We start from the raw sequence: 15110 nt of genomic DNA, 5'->3' as shown, positions 1-15110 counted from the left end.
AGTTTTGGTGCCCTTTCACCTATTTTTTTTTAATTGTTCTGAGGCAGAGGTCAAAATGAAGGCGCCATTCAATTTCCAAGGGAACTGGCATTGCATAGAAGCTTGTTGCTAAGAGAAGGAAATGATCAGAATCAGACTTTGACCAGATTAACTACCGTGTGTGATTACCATGCTTAGAAATTTTTAGAAATTTTTAGACGCAAAATTCAAAGCTATTAACTTTTAAATAGAACTGTAAGGCAAAAAAAAAAAAAAAAAAAATCCATACCTAGCTAAACATTCAGGTTTTGATTGCTCAAATCCAGAACAATCTCTGTAGCCTCAAATTGGTACCAATTGGGATGGACTGCAAATGTAACACAATCACCAGAAAGGACAAACTCTCCAGTGTCCATTTTAAATATGATTATGGAGGAAAATGGACCAAAAACAAAATTGCTAAAAGTAGAACTGGGTATGGGGTGCCTAGGCAGCTCAGTCGGTTAAGCGACTGACTTTGGCTCAGGTCATGATCTCACGGTCTGCTCAGTCCATGGGTTCAAGCCCCATGTCAGGCTCTGTGCTGACAACTCAGAGCCTGAAGCCTGCTTTGGACTCTGTGTCTTCCTCTCTCTCTCTCTGCCCCTCCCCCACGTGTTCCCTCTCTCTCAAAAATAAACAAACATAATAAATAAATAAATAAATAAATAAATAATAAAAGTAGAACTGGGTAATGTGAATTTGGCTGACCAAAGATCTCATTTCTCTTGCAGGTCATGAGATAATTGATATTCCTATTCAAGTGGACATGATGTATACTATCACCCTGTGACCCCAGTATTTCTTATCCCATTCATCCCCTTTTTTTAAATATATATATGAAATTTATTGTCAAATTAGTTTCCATACAACACCCAGTGCTCATCCCAAAAGGTGCCCTCCTCAATACCCATCACCCACCCTCCCATTCATCCCCTTTCTTATTGGAAGTTGATTTTATTCATTGTTGTTTATTTTATTAATGGTATCCAGTTACATTACTATCACAATATGCTGGTATGGATACTATCAGCAAAATATAAATAGCTACATCTGGACCTGAGGGGAGAGAATGGATGAAACTTCAGTTTGTCTCCTTTGGACATGGACTGTCTTACAAGTGCATAGATAAGAGGAAGGATATATGTGAACCTTTGGTGATTAAAACAAGTACTTGTTAGTATTGCTGAGTGCATACTCTTTATCAGTCTCCTCTCTTCCTAACAGTATGACTACTTTCATTCAAGGTGTCCATCTCTCCCCCACTTATAATCCTGTGATAAATGTCCATCCTAAATTCCAGTTAATTATCAGCAAACGAATGATTTGTATTCCCTTCCTGTCACAATTGATTTAAGTACCTAGACATAATAACAAAGACATAGTCTTCCTCTAGGCACATTTTTGTTTTTTTAAAGAAATAGCCATGTGTCTCAATTCAGGCTATAGAAACAAGTGAAGGTTTGCTGGGTATTTTGGGGAAACATTTTTCCAATTTTTAAATCCTGATTTTCTTTTAATGGATATCATGGTAGGTAGAAGTAAAACCAGGACTGCCACAGCAATTTTGCCACTATGATGAGTACATTCTTGGGACAAAGTCAAAGGAAAAAGGGAGGCACAGTTTAAGGAACTAGAAAAACAACAACAAAACAGAACAGGGGCCACTTCATGAACCTGCCCCACAGTATAGTTTTATATAAGCCAAAACAATTCTTTATTGTTTTCAAAAGTTCAGAGTGGATTTTCTGTCTTGTATCCAAATTCACTCTAACAACGGAATACAAAGAATCAGATGACATACAAATGCAGATTATAAACCTGATTCCTGGAGGAGTTGTGGCCTGAAATGAAACTGAAAGTTAAATAGCACTATGCCAAAGATAAGGGAGAAGAATTGTTGGACACTAAATGTTATTCGTGGTACTGTAGTACCCTTATTTAGTGTGGGATCTCCTAGTGGAACATAGCCTAACTCCACATCAGTAAGAAAAGAATTAGTGATCACAGGTGTGCCTTGGTTAATTTCAGAACATTGAAGGGAGTGAGTTTACATGACACTGAGAAATTTAAAGTCATACAAAGTTTAGTTGACACCATCTGATGTAACATCATTCTGTACAGAGCAAAGAACGGGAAGGACAGAGAACTTACAACCTTTTGGTGATTCTGGATGACAGGTGATATAGAAGATGGGACCAGCATGAACAAATGCTAGGAGTGGTTGGGTCAATATAAACACGGCAGCAAATAGAGCAATATGGTAAGCACAAAACTAAGGACACAAAATCAAAAGCCTAGGGGTAACTGAATCAATAAAGCCAGAAATGTGTAAGATAATAAATGGCAAGTAGCAACTGACGTCAGCAATGGTGTTAGAGGAACAGAGGTGTTCGGGCTGTGCTGAGAAAACACACATCCCATTTAAGGAAGATGCTGCTCCTCAGCTCATTTGGGATCCTTCCCTGCAGGACTATGTGCTGACATTACCAGAGCTTCCAATTTATGATACACTCTGGAACTCCAGATTTTATGAGAAACCTCTCATTTTACAATGTTGACAAATAGAGGTGCCTGAGTGTCTCAGTCCCTTAAATATCTGACTCTTGATTTTGGCTCAGGTCATGATCTCACGGTTTGTGAGATTGAGCCCCGTATCAGGCATTAGGCTCTGGGCTGACACCACAGAGCCTACTTGGGATTCTCTATTTCTCTCTCTGCCACTCCTACCCTCTCTTTCTCAAAAATAAATAAATAAACCTTAAAAAATAAAATATTTGCAACTAATTCAAATCTAAAACACTGTGTAGACCTACAATAGACAGGCCAAACACACACACACACACACACACACACACACACACACACACACACGAAACAAAACCCACAAGAAATCTAACATATCTGAATGCTGAATTAGAACCTAAAACTATTAGTTTCCCACATATGCCTTATGGGAAATTTTTAGGAACTAATATTTCTCTTGGTAAAGAGATGATTTTTGAAGTTCGATAGTTCCTACAGTTTTACTTATTTCTTCTTTTGTTGCTGTTACATGTAAGAAGACTTAAGTTTAATAATTTTCCTTACAAATGTCAAAATGGCTTAGTAGGAGGGTGCCTGGCTGGTTCAGTCAGGAGAGCATGCAACTATTCATCTATGGGTCTTGAGTTTGAGGACCACATTGGGTATAGAGGTTACTTAAAAATAAAATCTTTATAAAAAATGTCATATAAAATTTGAATCATTATTATAAAATTATATCTCCTTCCATATGATATATAAAAAGGAAGATGAAGCTAAATAAATAGATCTTTAAGAATATATATATTATATATTAGATAAAAGGTTAGTATCCAAAATCTATAAAGAACTTGTCAAACTCAACACCCAAAAAACAAATAATCCAGTGAAGAAATGGGCAAAAGACATGAATAGACACTCCTCCAAGGAAGACATCCACATGGCCAACTGACACATGAAAAAATGCTCAACATCACTCATCATCAGGAAATACAAATCAAAACCACAATGAGATACAACCTCACACCTGTCAGAATGGCTAACATTAACAACTCAGGCAACAACAGATGTTGGCGAGGATGCAGAGAAAGAGGATCTCTTTTGCATCGTTCGTGGCAATGCAAGCTGGTGCAGCCACTCTGGAAAACAGTATGGAGGTTCCTCAAAAAACTAAAAATAGAACCACCCTACAACCCAGCAATTGCACTACTAGGCATTTATCCATGGGATACAGATGTGCTGTTTTGAAGGGACACATGCACCCCAATGTTTATAGCAGCACTATCAACAATAGCCAAAGTATGGAAAGAGCCCAAATGTCCGTCAATGGATGAATGGATAAAGATGTGGTATACATATACAATGGAGTATTACTCAGCAATCAAAAAGAATGAAATCTTGGGGCGCCTGGGTGGCGCAGTCGGTTAAGCCTCCGACTTCAGCCAGGTCACGATCTCGCGGTCCGTGAGTTCAAGCCCCGCATCAGGCTCTGGGCTGATGGCTCAGAGCCTGGAGCCTGTTTCCGATTCTGTGTCTCCCTCTCTCTCTGCCCCTCCCCCGTTCATGCTCTGTCTCTCTCTGTTCCAAAAATAAATAAACGTTGAAAAAAATTAAAAAAAAAAAAAAGAATGAAATCTTGCCATTTGCAACTATGTGGATGGAACTGGAAGGTATTATGCTAAGTGAAATTAGTCAAAGAAAGACAAAAATCATATGACTTCACTCCTATGAGGACTTTAAGAGACAAAACAGATGAACATAAGGAAGGGAAACAAAAATAGTATCAAGACAGGGAGGGGGACAAAACAGAAGAGAGTCATAAATGTGGAGAACACACTGAGGGTTACTGGAGGGGTTGTGGGAGGGGGATGGGCTAAATGGATAAGGGGCATTAAGGAATCTACTCCTGAAATCACTGTTTCACTATATGCTAAATAATTTGGATGTAAATTTTTAGAAATAAAAAATTAGATTAAATTAGATACCCATAAAAAAAGATTTTACAATTAAAAAAACAAAAAAGAATATATATATTACATATTCTATAATACTGTGGAATACAGTATTATATATACTATAATTATATAGATAAAATATATCTATATCTATATCTATATAATACTATGGAATATAATTCCATATTACTAATATATATTATATATAACAAAATAAACATATTTTAAATAGATTTAATATTATAATATAAAATATATAATATAAAATATAATAAAATAAATATAAATAATATATATAATAAAATAAAAATAAAAATATATATATAATAAAAGATATATATAATATATTTTCTGTTTTGGAAAGTTTGCATTTTTCCAACTTTCAAAAAACAATTATACTTATAAAGCATCCATTCTTTGAAGACCCATTGTCTAGCATACAGTATCCATTTTAAAGTCAGAATATTTTTAGACTTTTTTATACTGATATAAAATAATTGATTAAAAATGAAAAATTTGTATATTAAATATAAAACTAAAAATTCCAAATCTTACAAATGCAGAGAATGTGCTAAAATCAGTTGTTTTTGATACCCTCTGCCTTTGGTTAACAGAAAACACTTGCCAGAATATTATTTATTTTGATTGCTTTTTTCCCACATAAGGTATACAACTGAATAGTTTTTAAATTCATGGAGCCATGCAACACTACCATCTAATTTTGGCACATTTTTATCACCCCCAAAAGACATCCTGTATCCATTAGCAGTCATTCCTTATTGTACTCCTCTGCCTCTGCACAGTCCCAGACAACTTCTAATCTAGTTTCTATCTCCATATGATTTGCTTGTTCTGAACTTTCCATATAAATGTAGCAATAAAATATGTAGTCTTTTGTAATTGTCTTCTTTCACTTACACTGCTTACAAATTCCATCTATGTTATAGCAAGTATCAGTACTTCATTTTTATTACCAAACAATATTCCTTTTTATGGATATACCACATTTTGCTTATCCATTCATCAATTGATAAACATTGGGTTGTTTCCACATTTTGGAAACCATGAATAGTGCTGCTATAAACATTTGTGTTGTTTTTTTTGCATGGTTGTGCTTAAATTCCTTTTGGATATACATATAGGTTAGAATTGCTGGGTAACATGGTAATATGTTTATTTTAAGGAACAGTCACAATGTTTTCCAAAATGACTGCACAATTTCATATTCCCATCAGAATATACAAGGGCTTCAATTTCTCCACATCCTCCTTAACTAACACATGTTATTTTTCTTTCTGACTTTAGTCATCTTAGTGTCAATTAGCTTACTGAGTTATTGATTTGCATCAACCTGATGAATGATGATGTCAAGCATCTTTTCATGTGTTTATTGGCAGTTTATATATCTTCTTTGGAGAAATGTCTGTTCATATCCTTTTTCCATTAAAAAAAACATCTTTTTTACTATTGAGTTGTAAATGTTCCTTTTATATTCTGGCTATGTATCCCTTATCAGACATAAGATTTGTGGATATATTCTCCCATTCTGTAAGTTGATTTTTTTCACTGTTTTGTTGATATTACTTATAACTCAAAGTTTTTAATTTTGATAAAATCCAGCTTATTTTTTTTTGTCACTTATCTTTTTAATATCATATCTAAAAACTATTGCTTAATCCAAAGCCACAAAGATATATGCCTGTGTCTTCCTCGAAGAATGTCATAATTTTAGCTATTTCATGTATATCTATGATACATTTTGAGTTAATATTTGTCCAGTGTAATCAAGGGATATTTATTTATTTATTTATTTATTTATTTATTTATTTATTTATGTACAGATATAGAATTTTTTGTATACAGATACGTGCTGGTCCTACCACTATTCTTTCCCTCATGGAATTCTCTTAGCACCTTAATAGAAAACCAATTGGCAATTCAATGCAGTTTTTATTTCTGGAGTCTCAACTCTAATCTATTGATCCATATCCATCCTTACACCGGTACCACACTGTCTTAATTACTGTTGCACTATAGTAAGTTTTGGTATTGGAGAGTCTGAATCCTCCACTTTTGCTCTTTTTTTAAGACTGTTTGGACTGTTCTGGTTCCCCTACGTTTCTATTTGAATTTTAGTATCAGCATATCAATTTATGCAAAAAATAAGGCCTCTGAGATTTTGAAAGAAATTGTATTAATCTACAGATTATATTGGGAAGTATTGCCTTTTTATTATTAAGTTTTCTGATACATTAACAGGGACTATGTTTATATTTCTTTAGGTCTTTTTAAATTGATTTCAACAATATAGTTTTCAGAATGCAAATATTGCGATTATTTTGTTAAATTCCTGATTTTTAACTTTTCAATTACACTATAAATTAAAATTTACCTTAATTTAATCTTCAGATTTTTTATTGTTAATGTATAGATATACATTTGGTTTTTGAGTACCAATCTTCTATTCACAATATTATTAAATTCGTTTATTATTTTTAATAGTTTTGTGTGTGGATTTCTTAGGATTTTCTATATGCCAGATTGTGTCACCAGCAAACTGAGAAAATTTTACTATTTCATTTCCAATCTGGACATATTTTATTTATTTTTCTTGACTAACTGTCCTGGTTAGAATTTCCAGTATGGTGTTGAATAGCAGTGATAAGAACAGATACCCTTATTTTGCTCTTGCTTTTAGGGGATTAGCTGTGGGTTTTTAATACATGCCTTTTATGAGGTTTAGGAGGTTCTTTTTAAATTTTTTTTCATGTTTGTTTATTTTTGAGACAGAGACAGAGACAGAGCATGAGCGGGGGAGGGGCAGAGAGAGAGAGGGGGACACAGAATACTAAGCAGGCTCCAGGCTGAGCCATTAGCACAGAGCCCAATGCAGGGCTCGAACTCATGAACCACAAGATCATGACCTGAGCTGAAGCTGGACTCTTAACCAACTGAGCCACCCAAGGGCCCCTACATTAGTTGATTTTAGATAATAAACTAACTTTGCATATCTAGAATAAATGTCACTGGGTGATGATGTATAATCCTTTTTTATATTTTTCTAGGTTCACTTTTTTGGTATTCTGTTGAGGATTTTTCCATTCTCTATTCATACAGATATTAGTTTGTAGTTTTCTTTTATTGTATGTCTTTGGTTTTGCTATGAGGCCAATAATGGCTTCATAGAATTAGTTGAGAAGCATTCTCTAAATTTTGGAAAAGTTTGTGAACAATTTGTATTTATTATTTTCATATATTTGATAGGTTTTTCATTTTTAAGAGTTAGCAAATTATGAAAGTTCACATTTAAATCCCTCGTTTGTTCTTACACTTTTTTGGGGGGTGGTTATAAATCTTGTATTTTCAAGTATAGCAATCACTTTTGTATGTGGTCTAAGCAGTGTTTTATCTTGCTTAAAACAGTTAAATACTTTCAATATTTCAAAACATAATTATATATTTTACATATTTGATTTCCTTCATAAAAACTTAATTCTTTGATTAAGATATAAAACCTATATAAACTATTAAACCGTTCTTATAAATATAATAAATCTATAAATACAATGAATGTAAAGTTCTCTTAGCCCAATATTCTAGTAAATATGATAGTATTTCAATAAAATCTCACGTCCAAGTTAATGTACCATAGTTTCACATTTGAAATGTAGAATTAAGGGATACCTAGGTGACTCAGTTGCTTAAGTGTCCGACTTTATTTCAGCTCAGGTCATGATTCCATGCTTTGTGAGTTTGAGTTCTATATCAGGCTCTGCATTTTCAGCTTGGGATTCTCTGTCTCCCTCTTTCTTTGCCCCTCCTCTGCCCTCTCAAAAATAAATAAATAAACATTAAAAAAAAAAGAAAGTTAAGTATTGTTATTCTTATAGACATTATAAAGATATAAATTTTATATATATAAAATACATAATACCTCAATATGTAATCTTAATATAAATATATAAAACAGCAAATATTCACAGATATTATTTAAGTACAAAAAAATTACAATTTTGATTATCTCAAAATAATAACTACTATGATTATGAAGTATTTCCCCTATGGAAACAAATATACCACCTGTGGAAGCTAGATATAGTGTTTTGTCTCTTCCTAGTGTTGCTCCTATACAGCAATGACTGCAAAGCCAAAGTCTACATTTCTAAAATATCTGGGGCGCCTGGGTGGCGCAGTCGGTTAAGCAACCGACTTCAGCCAGGTCATGATCTCGCGGTCCGTGAGTTCGAGCCCCGTGTCAGGCTCTGGGCTGATGGCTCAGAGCCTGGAGCCTGTTTCCGATTCTGTGTCTCCCTCTCTCTCTGCCCTTCCCCCGTTCATGCTCTGTCTCTCTCTGTCCCAAAAATAAAAATAAACATTGAAAAAAAAAATAAAAAATAAAATAAAATATCTTTGCAACTAGGGTTCTATGTACAAAATTTGTTTCATCATATAGATGTCCTTAAATCAGATTTAGATATCTAAAATAAGAAAAGGCCATCTTCTTACTGATTTTTCTACTACTGCTTAAAAGCATGGTTGGCAGAATTGTCTTTTCAGCCCTCCAGATTCAAAGCACCAGCCCTTTGGATTTGGAGAGGGAATCGTTGAAGCAACAGTAGCAGCTTCCCAATGCCTGGTTCCTTTCTACAATAGTGTGATCTCAAAATCAACAGTTCTAGTGGTGGGTCCAGGTTCTTTCTTTTTTTGATGGAAGCAGAAATTATAACTTCCCTGGAAGCCCAGTTCAGGGTCAATATTCTGGGAAGCTTTTCTTGTTACTCAGCCTAGAATCAATCCCCCCATTTCTTCCAGGGATTGTGTAAGGTCCCAATTCCCTGTGCCTAACACAGTTTGTATTTCTTGCTCTTGAATTCTATTAACTATGGCGTCTTGAACCTCAATCTTCTTGGCATCTGAGGATACTTTTCCAAGAAAGATGGCATAGACTGTTTAAATTACCCAAGATTACTAACTGCCAAAGATTTCATCTGTGTATGAGACGGAGAACAGCAGACACTAGAGCAATTCTTCTATTTTCCAGACTGTCACACTCACCCCCTTTTTATAGTCATTTTGTCATGGGCTTCAAAATGATGTACAAATTGAACTATAAATAAAATGCATCCTAATTAGAATAAAATAATAATATAATGAACTTACATTGTAAGAAGCAAAGATCCAACCAGTGCAGAGTAGGCATATAATAAATGTTATTGAAAAAAAAGCTAGTAAACTCTGAGTAGTTCTCACATCTCAATCTCTTCTACTTCTACAATCACTTTTGGGATTTCCTTAATCATATTTGTTCTTTGGTGGGAAACTTTTTCTTTTTTTCTTTTTTTAAAATTTTTTTTAACATTTATTTATTTTGAGACAGAGAGAGACGGAGCATGAACGGGGGAGGGTCAGAGAGAGGGAGACACAGAATCTGAAACAGGCTCCGGGCTCTGAGCTGTCAGCACAGGGGCCCGATGCGGGGCTCGAACTCACGGACCGCGAGATCGTGACCTGAGCCGAAGTCGGCGCTCAACCGACTGAGCCACCCAGGCGCCCCAAGGGAAACTTTTTCTAATATAATTATCTATACTTTAACAGAAATTGTATGTACCAAGACAATTCATACGACCATTTCTACTACTATCCATGATCCATGTGTCATATTAGGGCACTGAGGAATAAAGAAGTCATATTTTCCTGGACTCTACTGGGAAATGCATCCCAAACTCCTGCCCCTAGAAAATTTCCGAACCAACCTGGTTCTTCTAACATCTTTTTCTCTAAGGGATCATAAAATTTCTCAAGACCCACAGAAAACATAAAATCTTTCAGAATAAATATGTCTTCTTCAAAATGTATCATTTCTGACATAAACTTTAAAACCAAAAGCCTAAGTATAAGAAGCTCCAAAATTTCAAATCTTTGCATCTCAAAAATACCAATAACCAGGGCACCCGGGTGGCTCAGTCGGTTGGGCATCTGACTGCAGCTCAGGTCACGATCTCACAGTTCATATATATATATATATCCCTCATTGCTTAGTTGTCTGAATGGTGGATTTCATGTTTTCATCGGAAATTTCTGGAAGTGAAGAAAACATCAACTAAAATCCCAAAATACTAAATATATAATATCTATGTATATATTATGTTATGTTATGCTATATTATATTATATTATATTATATTATATTATATTATATTATATTATATTATATATTGATGCAGTTTAACATAGAATCCCTTTCCTATGAGTTCCCATAGCCCTGTTGACTCACATGGACTATCATTAAAAACTCAGGATTAAATTTAAAATATCCAATGACAGGTGGCCACAGAGGAGTAGCAGAACTCCACTCCCCAGAGTAAATTGAAAACCCAGCCCAGACACAGAATCGTTCACAGTCCAGGGGTTTCAAGGCACAGGATCAAAGAATATGCCAAACTTTAGTATTTTCATGCAAGCCTAAATCCTGATTCTATAGAAGGGGTAAGAGAACAAGAGGTTGTAGGAAGTATGTATACTATACATAGTCAGAAAGTAGTATCAAGATCTGGAAATACCGCAGCATGTCTCCACAGAGAGTTTAGAAATATTGGAGACAAAACACAGTATATTTTATTGCTGAAATTTGTAAAAACTAAACCATGAAATGAATGAGCTGGGCTCAAGTCCTAGAGTATTAAGAAGCAAACAGTAGAGTACTGAGTGAGGATCAATACATAAAATGAAACTTACGATCATGATGAGATGGACATTCATTGTAGAGGGAACCAGGACCAAGAGGCAGGAACAGATCTTGAATTCTTGTGCATGCCCACTCTTGTGTACTCTTAATAAAGGGAATACTGATCTGATTGGGTCAGATTGCAGAATTATGATTTTGCCACAGTTATGTATAAATTGCATTACAGTTATCAGAATTCCATAAACATAAACATGCCTCACTCTGTTTTTCATTTTCTCTAATTCTCTGGCATGTCTTTTCACTCAAGCAATAGAAGGAACAAACTGACTCAGGGTCTGCATCCATAGAGTAGATGTAGTTTTCTTCTATTTTCTTCTGTAATGAAAATGACACATCATTTAGGGGGGTACTAATTGGTAAGATTTCATGTTTTGTTAGACCTTAGCCCTAAGTCCCATGTATCAGAAAGCCCTGCATTAACTATGATCATATGCCTAGATCATAATAATTAACTGATGCTTTGTTTCTCATTTACCATTACTCTTATTTAAATATAACTTTCCTTCATGAAATAATGGAGAGGAAGGATGGCTACAGTAAAAAAGAAAAAGATCCAGGTATTGCTGGGTCCCCTGACTATAATATCATATTAACATCATCTAATAGGGCTCAAATATTTTATGATTAAAATATAGTTTCAGGGCATATTTGGTGCCGAAAGATCATAAAAGAGGACAGGAGTTGATATCATTTGGCATAGATAAGGAAATCATAGGAGTGAATAAAAGGACAGATATATTGAGAATAAGAGAATGAAGGGGACCATAGAAATATGCTTACATTTAAGGGATCAATAGGAGACAAAGCGACAAGAGAATAGAAGCGACCAGAGAAATACAGAGAGACCCAAAGGAGCCATGGAAGTCAGGAAAGGAGAGAATGTAGAACAAAGGAATTGTCAACTCAGTTACATGTGACAGAGATAAAGCAGAGGATGAGAACAGAAAAAAGGCTAATTACAATTAAAATATTACAGATAACTTTGGATAGGGAATTTCAGTAGAATAATGGAAGTATAAACAGTTTCTTAGAACTGGAATTGAAACAAGAAAATACAGGCTAAAAGCTTATGGCAGAGCAGTTGGGAAAGGTTTTTTGAGGAGGGACACAAAAGTGATAAAACCAGTGACATGGGAGTAGAGTCAAAGGAAGAACATTATAGGATTAAAAATACTTTTGGGGCACCTGGGTGGCTCAGTCAGTTGAGCATACGACTTCGGCTCAGGTCATGATCTCGTAGTCTGTGAGTTTGAGCCCTGCGTCGGGCTCTGTGCCAACAGCTCAGAGCCTGGAGCCTGCTTCGGATTCTGTGTCTCCCTCTCTCTCTGCCCCTCCCCCGCTCATGCTCTGTCTCTCTGTGTCTCAGAAATAAATAAACATTTAAAAAAACTAAAACCAAACACTTCCAAGGAATTGTTGATTGAGGACAGTGGCCCAGTAAAAATATTATAAGTAATTCTACAGAAGCTATAGTGGAATCCAGCAAGATTCTGAAGAAGCTAAGTGTCACAGATGAACAATGTCTATACATGTTCCAGTTTACTGGCCTAACAATCTCATTAGATATCCCATTAAATAACTTGGTTTTGGCAGGTCATGGTCATTGCCAACCTATATTGGCTCCTAGTAATCATTTCTGTCCTCAAAAACTAGCTGTTTGATCACCTATTGTGTATACTTTTTGCCCAGAGTCAGTGACACACTTACTGATCTTCACTGCAGAGTAGATAGAATTCTGTCAGAGAGCTACATGTCTTAAATTGTATTTTCTCTTAAAAACGTAATATTTTGCTTTGAAGATAAAGAAACTGGATCATAGAATGTTACTAATCCCCCATTTTTTTAAAAAAAAAAAATTCAATCTTTATTTATTTTTGAGAGAGAGACAGAGTGTGAGTGGGGGAGGAAGACAGAGAGAGCGAGACAGAAAATCCGAAGCGGGTTCCAGGCTCTAAGCTGTCAGCACAGAGAGCCTGACGCAAGGCTTGAACTCACATACCATGAGATCATGACCCAAGCTGACATTGGCTGCTTAACCGACTGAGCCACCCAGGTACCCCTACTGATCCCCAAATTTTTAAACACTTAGTGTCAGAACCTGAGCCTAGCCATACTTTCTGCTTTATTATGAAGAATTTTACTTTAGTTTTTAACTCATTATTTACTTACTTTTCATGTCAAACTTTTTCAGTTACCGATTGCTAGATAACAAATTATCCCCCCACAACATGGTGGCTTAAAGCAACCATTTGTTATTCTTTCTCATGGTTTTCCGAGTTGGCTGAGCTCAGCTGGGTGGTTCTCACTTGGGGTTTGTCATTATAACTGTCGTTGCAGTTATAATGAGAGTGATGGCCAAGGCTGGAGTTATTAAAGGCTGAGGTGGGTTGCATCCAAGATGGCCATCTTACATGATGCTAGCTGAAAGCTGAGAGCTCAGCTGGGGATGACCATGAGACACTTGCACATTGCCTCTGTGGGTGGCGTAGGCATCTCCCAGCATGCCATCTGGGTTCCCAGATGGAGCATTCTAAATGAGTACTTCAAGAGGTCTGAGAAGAAGCTGCAAGATTTCTTAAGAGCTAGGCTCAGTAGTCCCAGAATGCCCACTTTATTCTATTGATTAAGCAAACCACTCAGAACATCTCTAATTCAAGGCTAATGAAATTAGTCTCTACTTCTTTTGTGAAAATCAGCACGTATATAGACAAGAAGGAATTGATACAGTTCATCTTAGAAGAGCTTCTGCCACTCCTATTTATGATTAAAACACCTAAAGATAGTTATTTTGCAATGTATAGAATATTCCCAATCTTTCTTTCCCCTTGACCTGTTATCAGTCTTGCTTATTTGATATTCATCATCAAATCTACTATTACCAGATCATGAAAACAGAAACTGGTTACATTTCTAAATAGTTAAGATAGTTACATATTAGCACATTTGTTAAACTATTTTAGAATTTTTGGCTAAAATTTAAAAAAATGACTAGTGTATTTATTTGCTCATAATATTTTCCTGTTATTAATTTACATAATTAAGTAGCAGCTTCAGGTAACTATGTATTCTTTCTGTATATGATGCAACCTATAGAAAGCATGATTTAATAAAATACTTTTCCTCAGTATAGTTCCTACTAAAGAGCTTTAAAATATTTCTTATTTATTTATTTTTTAAGAGAGAGGGAGAACATACACATGCACATGAGAGTAGGGGAGGGGCAGAGAAAGAGGAAAAGAGAATCTTAAACAGGCTCTAAGCCCAGCACAGTGCAGATCCCAACACTGGGCTCAATCTCACTACAGACAGATCATGACCTGAGCCCAAATCAAGAGTCAGATGCTTACTGGACTGGTCCGTTAAGTTAACCCAGGTGCCCCAAGAGCCTTAAAATTTTTGCATTTAGGGGCGCCTGGGTGGTGCAGTCGGTTAAGCGTCCGACTTCAGCCAGGTCACGATCTCGCGGTCCGTGAGTTCCAGCCCCGCGTCGGGCTCTGGGCTGATGGCTCAGAGCCTGGAGCCTGTTTCTGATTCTGTGTCTCCCTCTCTCTCTGCCCCTCCCCCGTTCATGCTCTGTCTCTCTCTGTCCCAAAAATAAATAAACGTTGAAAAAAAAATTTTTTTTAAATTTTTGCATTTAAATTATACAATCAATACTAAAGTTAGTATTAACTGACTTTTCAGTCCCATCAGTACAGTGAAATTAGTTGAAATCATGCTTTTCTTTTATTTGAGTCTTAATGGTTATAAATGGATTTCTCAGCTTTCCATTGCCAAGAATTATTCCACTTTACACTTGTAACACATCACCAAAGAAATTCATCAGGTTGCCAGAGTTCAACATTTTTTTCTTCTAGAAAATAGTTTATG

The sequence above is a fragment of the Felis catus genome, chromosome A3 (genome assembly GCF_018350175.1).
Source record: "Felis catus isolate Fca126 chromosome A3, F.catus_Fca126_mat1.0, whole genome shotgun sequence".
Classification (NCBI taxonomy): domain Eukaryota; kingdom Metazoa; phylum Chordata; class Mammalia; order Carnivora; family Felidae; genus Felis; species Felis catus.
This window is presented reverse-complemented; position numbering follows the sequence as displayed.